We start from the raw sequence: 10,383 nt of genomic DNA, 5'->3' as shown, positions 1-10,383 counted from the left end.
GAACCGCTCTACTGTACCAAGCTTCAAAAATGGCATAATCTTTTCTCATGGACCAGAAAATTAATTTCTAAATCACCCATTGAAAAAGGAAAGAAGAAAAAGAAGAAACTAACAATACAAAGAACAATATGCTCGAAAAGATAACAAAAGATGCTTAAGAGATGAAATTACATGATCGTTGCTGGGAGATATTGCTTCCATGGACACCTCTTGAGTTAGGGTTTTTGGAGAATACAAATGTGAAATGTGTAAATTGTAATTGTGAGTGAGTGGCTGAGTGCTCTGCCTCTGCATATGAAGTCCACATTTTGTTTAAATTTACTTTGGGTCCAACCGTGCAAGATGGGCTCATTTCATTAGAAGTCCATTAAAATATTTTGACCCAATCTAGTTTAATTCAAAAGCATGGCCCAAGATCAAGAGTATAAAAACCCAATATAAATTGTAATTTTTTCATAAAAAAATTAAAATACACACATATATATACAAATTTAATTTTTAAAATATGTATATATAAAGTCGGTTTGGTTCGGTTTTTTTCGATTTTTTTAGACTTGAAACCAAAACCAAACCAAATATAGTCGGTTTTTAAATTTAAAAACCAAACCAAATCAAACCAAATAAATGTCGGTTTTTTTTTCCGGTTTGGTTTGGTTATCGGTTTGGTTCGGTTTTTCGGTTTTTCGTGTTCAAATTTCTATATATAGAGGTATGGTCTAGCCCTTCTCTCTTTATATCAATACAACATTACCCTGCATTGCTGAGTAAGCTTTATTAAAAATAAAAAAATAGCAATCTTGTCATATTTTTTAATCTTTATAGAACTACCTAAAGACTCCGATTTAATTTTTACAAGATTTATGAATCTTTCTATAATTACCAGAAATATTTACGAATCTTTCCTAGAGTTATACTACTTAAATTTTTCGTGTCGCCTTACACCTAGCTATTATGGAGAAACTTCTCCTTTTCCGTGGAGATACAATTCTCATCAAGGTTTTCAACTTAATCTTCTAACAGAAACTCTCTATATTGTACTTATATATATATATATATATATATATATATATATATAGAGAGAGAGAGAGAGAGAGAGAGAGAATTTATGATCATTATTTAGTAATGGTTCGATGATAAATGTCTAGGGTTTCGATTTTGAACTATCTAATCGCGTAGCGTTTGAATTATTTAAGAGCGTAGCGTTTGAACAATTTAATGGCTTTGTTGTTGTTTGCTTAGGTTCTCGACGTTTTATTGTTTTATTAAACCTCTTGTTTTTCAAGGACATAGGCCTGTTTGTTTGCACTTAATAGAGGTCCGAATCTTAATCAAGTCATTAAGTACGTTTGTTTATTAGGTCCGAATTTTAATCAATGCAAAAGCTCTTAATGAATCTTAATGGCCCTCTTGTCTTAACACAATTCGACTCTTAAAACTTATACGTAGAAAAAATTTATGCCTTTCTTCCCCCTTAACTATCAATCAGCAACCAAACTTTTTTAATTTCCTCTTAAACTGGTAAGATTATAAAATCTTGACAAGCATTTTACTTATTATTTTGTGAAATTGTAACATTCTTGCATATTTGAAAGACACGTAAACAAATGGTTTGAAAAGGCTGAGAAAAAATTGGAGTTCTAATGGGTTTTAAGCTGGTAACGATTGCTTATATGGTAGTGAAAAAAGAGTTGCCTTCTAGTTTAGGTTTCAAGTCTCAGATTCTCTATAGGATTCAGCAAACACATGCTTGCTTCAATTCTTGTTCCAGAGTTTATGATAAATGAGATTTCTAATGGCTTTGGATCAATTGTTCTTGCTAAAATCTCACGATTAAGAAAAATACATACAATAATTTAAACATTCAATCACAGAAGAGGACTATTGATGTCAACTTTGCAAGATTTATAATCTTAATTATGATGCTAAAATTTACTTTCAATTAATCTTAACTTATAATCTTGATTATGTTTAAAAATATGAATTATGCAAATTCAGATGTTGAAAACAAACGGTCTTAATTATTGAGTGTTCAGATTTGGAGAGCACATCTTAATATTTCGATATAAGATATTGGACGTTTATCTTAATGCACATCTTAACATTCGAGTGTGTTCTTCTTAATCTTAATTCAAATGAGGCCATAATAAACTTCATAATTGATTGTATACTTGTCGCATATTTTAAAGTTTATTGTCGGTATAAGGATGTTTAAAGCTTTTCTTTTTTGTTTCTTTTGGAGCTCATCAATAGGAATTCTTTTTTGGTTATAATATAGGAGTGTTTTGTTTATAAAACTTTTAGATCGAAATTATGTTCCATTGGTAGCATCAGTTGAAGTTGTCCATTGCTTTACGTGATAAGATTACTTTTAAAAAAAAAAAAAATCATCTTTATAGGGCACATGCAATTGTCATTTAGACTTCTAATGTTTGCTTTACGTGATAAGATTTTTGTTGATTAATTGTGAAGCTTTACATATTGTCATGTAGAATTCTAATGTTGTATGGGATCTTTTGGAATCTGCTTATACATATGGTTTTTCTATTGAGGTTAAGCTTGTCATGTCAGGTGATGTGATATTTTCAATTGTAGAAGGTTTGTGTAGTTTACTTAATTGCTTTTGTTGTTTGAGAAACTTTAATTTGGCAGGGGTTAAATTATTGGGAAGTCAATTGATCGTTCTTCAGGCCTAGCAAACAAGAAAACTGAGACTATCCAGCCTGAGTACTACATCAAAGACCAAAAAGCATAATAAGCTTTCGACTTTGCTGGACAAATCTGTGACGAAGAATTTAACGGAATGCCCAAGGCTGTAACAACCCAAGTTGAGTTTTGATTCACCTTATTGACTGCTTTATTGGAGTATTTTTGTGCAACTGCTTGTCTTAAACAACATTATGCTTTTAATGAGACCTAATCTCTTAAAATATATTCTTATAACGGTTTGAATTTCTTAGATATGCTAGAAATATTTAAAAAATAAAATCAATAATTATGCAAATTTTATAGGGAGAAAGGGGTAAATAATCACTTTTTACACCAACGATAAAATATTAGCCACCATGTTAAAAATAATTAATATTTAATCACATAAAAAAATTGGAGAAAATACTCCTAAACTAAACACGAAAAAGCTATATTTTTTGTTCTTCACTCTGCTATTTGTGCAATGTGTATTTACAAACTTTTGACCAATATCATCTCTGTAATATTTTAGTTGATCGCATATTTCTAAATTAGTAAATCGAGGCTACGTGCACAATCAGGACTTTCACTGAGCTTCAGGGCTTAAGATCGCTTTCAGCGACTAAAGAACACTGGTTATTATTCGTCTTTCTTCCTATGTAATTATTGTAATAGTTGCTTGTTCTAAGTAATCCATTCCTTAGTTAGATGGATATGTTGAGATTTCTCAGCTCTGTGTTTAAAACTTCTTTGTTTTCTAGAAGCTGTCACTGTCCTCTTCTTTTCATGCTTAAGGCCTTTCTTTTGTTTGACTGTGTAATATATTGATTATTTATAGTCTAACTTGTATTTACAAGTTATTGATAATAGTTGGAGTTTTGCTAAGTAGTTGTTGGTTGTTAGCTTTGAGGTTTAGCTCTCTTCTTTTTAGTGCTATATTGACTATTTTGGTTACTTGAGGAAAATCACAAGAGTCCGGAACCAAAATGGCTCAATAAAAGACACATTGAACCAAAATAATCTAGAAAAAAAAGAGGCACAAAAGTACCTTTAACGCAGTAAAATACTGCGTTAAAGGACTTAACCGTAACGGCACGGTTAAGTCCTTTAACGCAGTATTTTACTGCGCTAAAGGATATTGCCTTTACCCTTTAGCGTAGTAAAATACTGCGCTATAGGAGCTTTTTGTTTTGGTTAAACTCTCTTTTTTTTACATTGTCACACTTTTTTGCGTACTTTAGCCGTATATTAATTATGCTTTGAGACTCTGGAACTTCAATATTTTATATAAAATCCTACTTATTTTTGTGAGATTAATAAGGTAGGCTCAATACATCAAGGATACGCAAAACTTCAGATTGTCATTTTAGTGATTGAAAAGTACTCGAAGTCCATTTTTGTTAAAGACTTGTAGTCATTAGCTTTACGTTATTTATGTTTTAGGGTTTCGTGTTATTTTTAAATTAATGCGTAACTTTACTTCGAATGTGTCACAATTTTTTTTATTATCAATTTAGGATGTGATACTATAAACAATAATAAAGATTAAGATAATATTTATAAATATAAATCGATACACAAAAAATATATAATATTTACTTAAACTATACAACGCTATTGTATATACTAGTGGGTTCCACATGTGGTATGTTGAGACTATCTTTAGGCCTAAGGCTCATACCATCCCCACCGCCCTCGTCATCGTCTCCATCCCCCTTTTTTCTCTTGATAAAAGGGCACTCTAATCATGATCATCCCTCGCCCTTGCGCCTTTCTGCACAACGTGCTTCTTCTTGTGATCTAGTCCTGCTGGTATGCTCAAAATCTCAAGCTGAGCTGGGTCTGGAAATGCGATCTCATCCTCGTCGGGAGTTGTGACCGCAGGCGTGAAGGATGAACCTTAAAAATATATAAAAACTAGTACCATTTCTTATTTAAATTGAATACATTAACGTTTGTTGAATAATCAAACTTGTGTATCGACGGGTGCCTAAGTAGGCTCCTGAGATGGGTCTGTAGGCTCCTGAGATGGGTCTGGTGCAGAATATAAAGTAGTCTCATGGACGAGATGTTGTTCGAGGTTCAAATAAAGGTTAAAAAAATTAAATAAATATTCACCTTATATTGAATAAAATTGATTTTAACTAAAAATCTTACTTGTGGCTCGACGATCTCGAGAAACACCTCGGTTCTCGAGCAGCCCATGAGAAAACACACACGAGTGGGTCGCTCTTGTGGACCCACTGGCGCCGAATCCTAAAATATGAAAAATTACAAAATAATAAGTAACATATATATTTAAATAATAAGTAACATATATATTTAAAATAATTACTTTAAATAATCAAATATGTATTTTAAATATTCACCTTATATTGAATAAAATTAATTTTAATAAAAAGCTTACCTGTGGCTCGATAGTCACATGAGAAGACACCTTTGGCTCGGCAGGCCCATGAGAAAATGCCTAAGTGGGTTGATAACGTCCAAATCCACTCCTCAAAGAGAAAGTGTACACGGTCGTCGCAATATAATTTACCCAACTATGAGTCGGGGTCGATCCCACAGGGAACAATATACTAGGCGATTTAAACAAGTAAGGAATTATCACTTTCTACGCTAAGCCAAACACTTTTTCAATATTGATTTTTTGGTTTAACAACTAACAAAGATAAAACTAACTAGAAAGCAGGTAAAATGATCAATGGCCACAAGTATGGATATAAAGGAAATTACGCTCAAGTAACGATCCAATGTATTTCACGATTTCACAACTAAGAACGGATTTATGTTAATAGATAATGATTTCTAAAATCTCATTGAAAGTCTTTCAACCAAATCAATGAATTTCACTCTAAGCTTTTCCAAGCCTTAGAGTGGGATATTAGGCACAATCAATTTAACCTCAAGTAACTATCTTATTCCTAGCTCAAGTTATTAGATGGGTTTAATGACCCAAATTCTTGTTAATATCTTTCCTAACTAGATTTCCTCTTCCGAGCTCAATCAAAGTAAATGAGCGAGTCTTAGAGTTAGCTAATCTCTTAAGAAACATTAAAGAACAAGATTAATTAAAGAAACAAAGACCCACTTCATTAGAAATAAAAATCATTCAATACATAAGCAAAACAAGAGTTTCAATCCAAACTTTAACAATGTATACTTTCATAAACAAGGTTCAAGTATAGAAATGAAATACTACACACTTAGATATTCATTACAAAGCAAGAAATTAAAGAAATGAAGTAAAGGTTCAAGAAAGTGCTCAACCAAATCTTCAAATCTTCAACTTCAAAGTGTGGTGTAAACCCTAGCCTCCAAAACTTGTGTGTTTATGCCAAAGATGAATATAATTGCTCCCTTGTCTTCCTTTTGTCGTTCCCCAATTTTTCCAAGTCCAAGAAATGACAAAATATGCCCCAGATTTCAGTTTTTGCAGTTCTGCCCCGTTTTGCAAATCTGTCCCGTTTTCGCAAAACTGTCCAGTTTTAACAGTTTTGCAAAACTGGATAGTTTTTTGTCCAATTTGGCCTTTTTTTTTTACTTTATTTTCACTTGGTTTCTTCCGATCACTTCTAAATCACATAAAACCTGTTAAATAGATGTAAACAATGTTAAATGCACTATTTTATCAATCAAACATAGCAAAAATATAAGATTAAAGAAGAGATAAATTGGTAAAATACCAACTTATCATGGGTAGCTCTGGTGGATCCACTGGCACCGAATCATAAAATATAATTTTTTTTTTAAATAATAAGTAATATATATATTTAAAATAAGTAATTTAAGTAATCAAATATAAGTATACTAACAGGGATTAAAAAGCCATCGAAGTCAAGAATCGTGGGTCCGTCTAAATTTCTCACTGGCCGCTCATCATCTAATGATGCGTGAAACGCCGCCCAATTGATGTCATCACGCTCCTCCATGTAAGCATTCTGGCTCGGCTGAGATGAAGACCTAGGTATCTCAGCAAGTAGGCGCCGCATAAACGTAGGTGACTGTCCAGCTGAGCTGCCACTAGCCTAGAACGGCTGCGGATGGACTAGAATGGGAACGGCCTCTGGAATGGGAGTGGTCTCATCTGCCTCATCTACCAGATGGTGTCCTCCACCACCAGGTCCTCTAGCAGCACCGCGTCCTCTAACAACACTATGTTCTCCTCCTCGTGCCGCCTAATACTCACCCTCTGCAACAAGATCATCCATGCACCTAAACTCTCCTACCTGCCGGATACCATCCTCGGATATTTGTACCATCTCCGCCGCAAGCCCCGCAACCCCGGGGTAAGACATATGTTCTAACCCCAATATGCGTAATCGTTGTACGACCACCAGTTGCGTTTGTGTTCAACAGTAAAAAAATAGTTATTTTTAAAACGTAATAATTAATACAATTAAATAAATCTAAATACGATAAACTTATCAATGCCTCGTACTGCTCTGCGAATGCTGCGTATCCTACATCCTTTGCGGGACGCAAAGTTGGGTTGCCGATCAATCAGCGTGTGATCCTATGATACCAGTGCATGTAATCCATGATGGGAGTCGCATGACCGACTACCGCTAAAGTCCCCAACCTGTCCTGCCAATGCTGGAGCTGGAAAACCATGAAAGCCAGAAATGCATCATTAATGGCGGCTGGATCGTCCTGCTGGTAGTGTAGGAGCTCATGGCGAACGTCGAGGGGTATATTCTACGTATGCCCAAACTATCGTAAGACATGCTCGGGCATGTGGTCCTCAACGATGTCTAGGTGTATCAATGGACACCGCAACCTCCACACGGCCTGACCTGCCCTACAAAAAGCTGGCAACGAATCCAAAATAGTAGCGTACGGCGTCCATATAAATAGCTGCATAGCATATAGATAAAAATTAGTGATCACCAAGTAGAAAAGATGTTTAATTAAAGTAATAATGTAAAGTTAAATAATTTTACCTCTTCGTCTGTCATCTGATCAAGCTTGTCCCGGAATGGAAGAATATTATGGTCCATATCCACATCTCGGTCAAAACCTGTAGTCCACCTCCTTGTGTAGGCTATGCCAATATCAAGGTGATGCCTAGGTACGGGCTGAAAAGGCAGCATCCTCTCCCATGCCCATAACTGAAAGCGATATTAGAAAATATGATTTTTTAGTCGTCATTTTAAGAGGTTTGTTTACATTAAAGGAACGTACACTTAAAATATTACCTAGAGAAGAGCAAAAAATCCACACACATCGCTGATACAACCATTAGACACTCGGCATAGGCATCGGTAGAGGTACGCAAAACAGCACTGCCCCAGCTGTAGTCTCCCAAGCGGTCCAGATTCTCCAAAAAGGCCAAATATCGTAAGCTGACATAGGCACCCGATATATACGGGAACAAGATGCCCTGAATATAATAAGCAGATACAAACGTGCATGACGATCAATAACGTCCTGTTGAGTGTCGTTCTCAATAGGAGGCTCTATAGCAAATAAGTGCAGAGTGCACTAATCTGCACCCGACTCTGTCCCGAGATATAGGTCGGCGGCACCAGGCACTAAGTAGGTGAGCCTAATCAACTCCTTCACCCATGTCCTACCAAGAGGAGGCTCGTACCGACCGTATAATGGCTCTCCATCTACCCGCAATCCAAACAGGATCTCCACATCTTGAAGAATAATCGTGACCTTACCAGTGCGAAGATGAAAGGTATGTGTCTCTGGCCTCCACCGCTCAACCATGGCCGTAATGAGCGCCTAATCATGTTGTACCTGACCAACGGACACACACTGATAGATGCTATCCCGAAACAATATCTCTAAGATGCGGGGGAGTGGAGGCGCTCGCGTAAAAGAGCCCACGCTCTGCGGCCTACGGGGATGGAGCCTAGTCGCTATCTCTATAGCACTAGTCCATAATAACTCTGACTTATGAGTGTCTTGCAAAGAAAGTACTGATCTTTCATCGGGCCCTGGGTGAACATTTGGATCCATGAAAGAGTCGAGTCTATAGAAACTAAATTATTCATTATTCTTGAAATTAAAGAGAAATTATTTTAGCTAATTAATCATTTATAGGGAATATGTGAATTATGTTGTGTTATATTTTATGAATAATTATATCTAATTATAATTGTTCTCCTGACTACAATTAAAGAAATAACGAACTCATTTATTTAATGATTAACATGGGATGAACAAATAATTAACATGGGATAAATAATTTCACAAATAAATAAAGTAACAATGCCATAATTTGTAACGACCCATTTAGTCGTTATTGCGTTTTTACCATTTTTGCCCCCATTGATTCTTTCCCGAGCCTTGTTAGTACTATTTTGATCCGCGGGGACCGGTGCCACAGTTCCTTAGGCCTCGTTTTGGGTTTTGGAATGATTTTTAGAAAATTTGGTCTTAAAGCGAAAATCATTTGACTCGAAGTTGACTTTTGGGTAAATGTGCCCGTAATCGAATTTCGACAGTTCCATTAGGTTTGGAGGGTGATTTATCACATAGTGATGTCATTAGTTTGGTTCCTGAAAGGTTCAGGTGTGATTTAGGTCATTGATTGAGAAACTAGTTAAGTTTGAATTGGAGTTGACCATGGTCAACATTGGGTCAAGATGATCCCATGTCGATGTTTTGAAAGTTCCAATAAGTTTGCATGATGATTTTTGACATGTCCACAAAGTTTGGTTAGATTCCGATGAGTGTTGGATAAGTTTGGGTTGTATGGTGATTGTTTTCACTTTCGACGTCGATTTGAGCATAAAGGGTACTATATTGAGCAAACGGCCTTTAATTCGTGTTTCGACTGAACTATTATATCCGTATCGTAATTTTGGAACCATAGCAACTAAAATAATCAAGTTTTGACATCGTATGACGGGATTATGGTCATTTTACTATGATTGGGTTGCCAGATTTTTCAGATTAATTATGAAATTCCCACTGAATTCGTATTTATAAATCTACACTATTCCAAATATTGAACTTCCATATCTCCTTCATTATAAGGTCAAATAGAGTGATTCAAAAGCCTAACTTGACTGGAATTTCACAAGGAATCCATTAGAGGCATCAAAAATGAGTTCCAGGATCATTTGGCACAATAAACGAGGCAGAACAGTTGGGCGTTTTTGGCTATTAATCTTGTTGGAGTTTTTCTCATCTTGAAAGTTTGGGTTTGGGAGAATTCAAGGATGTTTTTCAAGTTTCTTCCATGGGGTAAGGTCTAAACCATAATCTAAGTATTTCCCTTTGATTCATTCCCTTGGTTTAAGTTTTAATCCATGATTTCTAAAGTAGGAAATTCGGGTTTTTCATGAAGAAGGTTTAATGGGTCTTTCTTGAGAAGTTCATAAAATTGTTTAGACTTCCTAAGTTGCTTTAAATGATGAAATTATTTGGGTTTATGCTAGATATGATGTATCTAAGATTAATAATCATATACCTTCCATTATTAGTGATGAATTCTTAAATTTAAGAGTTAGGGTTTATACCCAAAATTGGGGGTTTTGCTTGAATTTCGAGATTGGATGAATCCTTGAGTTAATTTAGCAATTAGTTGATGGGTTTTGATCACCTAGTGTTTAATTGGATAATTTACCCCCAAATTTCCCGTTTTGCCCTTGTGGGCCCTTTTTTCCCAAATTCTAGGGTTGGTTTTGACCTAATTTGAATGATAGCAATATAGGTATCAATCCTCATGAGTTTTAATAT

The sequence above is a fragment of the Lycium ferocissimum genome, chromosome 7 (genome assembly GCF_029784015.1).
Source record: "Lycium ferocissimum isolate CSIRO_LF1 chromosome 7, AGI_CSIRO_Lferr_CH_V1, whole genome shotgun sequence".
NCBI classification, from domain to species: Eukaryota; Viridiplantae; Streptophyta; class Magnoliopsida; order Solanales; family Solanaceae; genus Lycium; species Lycium ferocissimum.
This window is presented reverse-complemented; position numbering follows the sequence as displayed.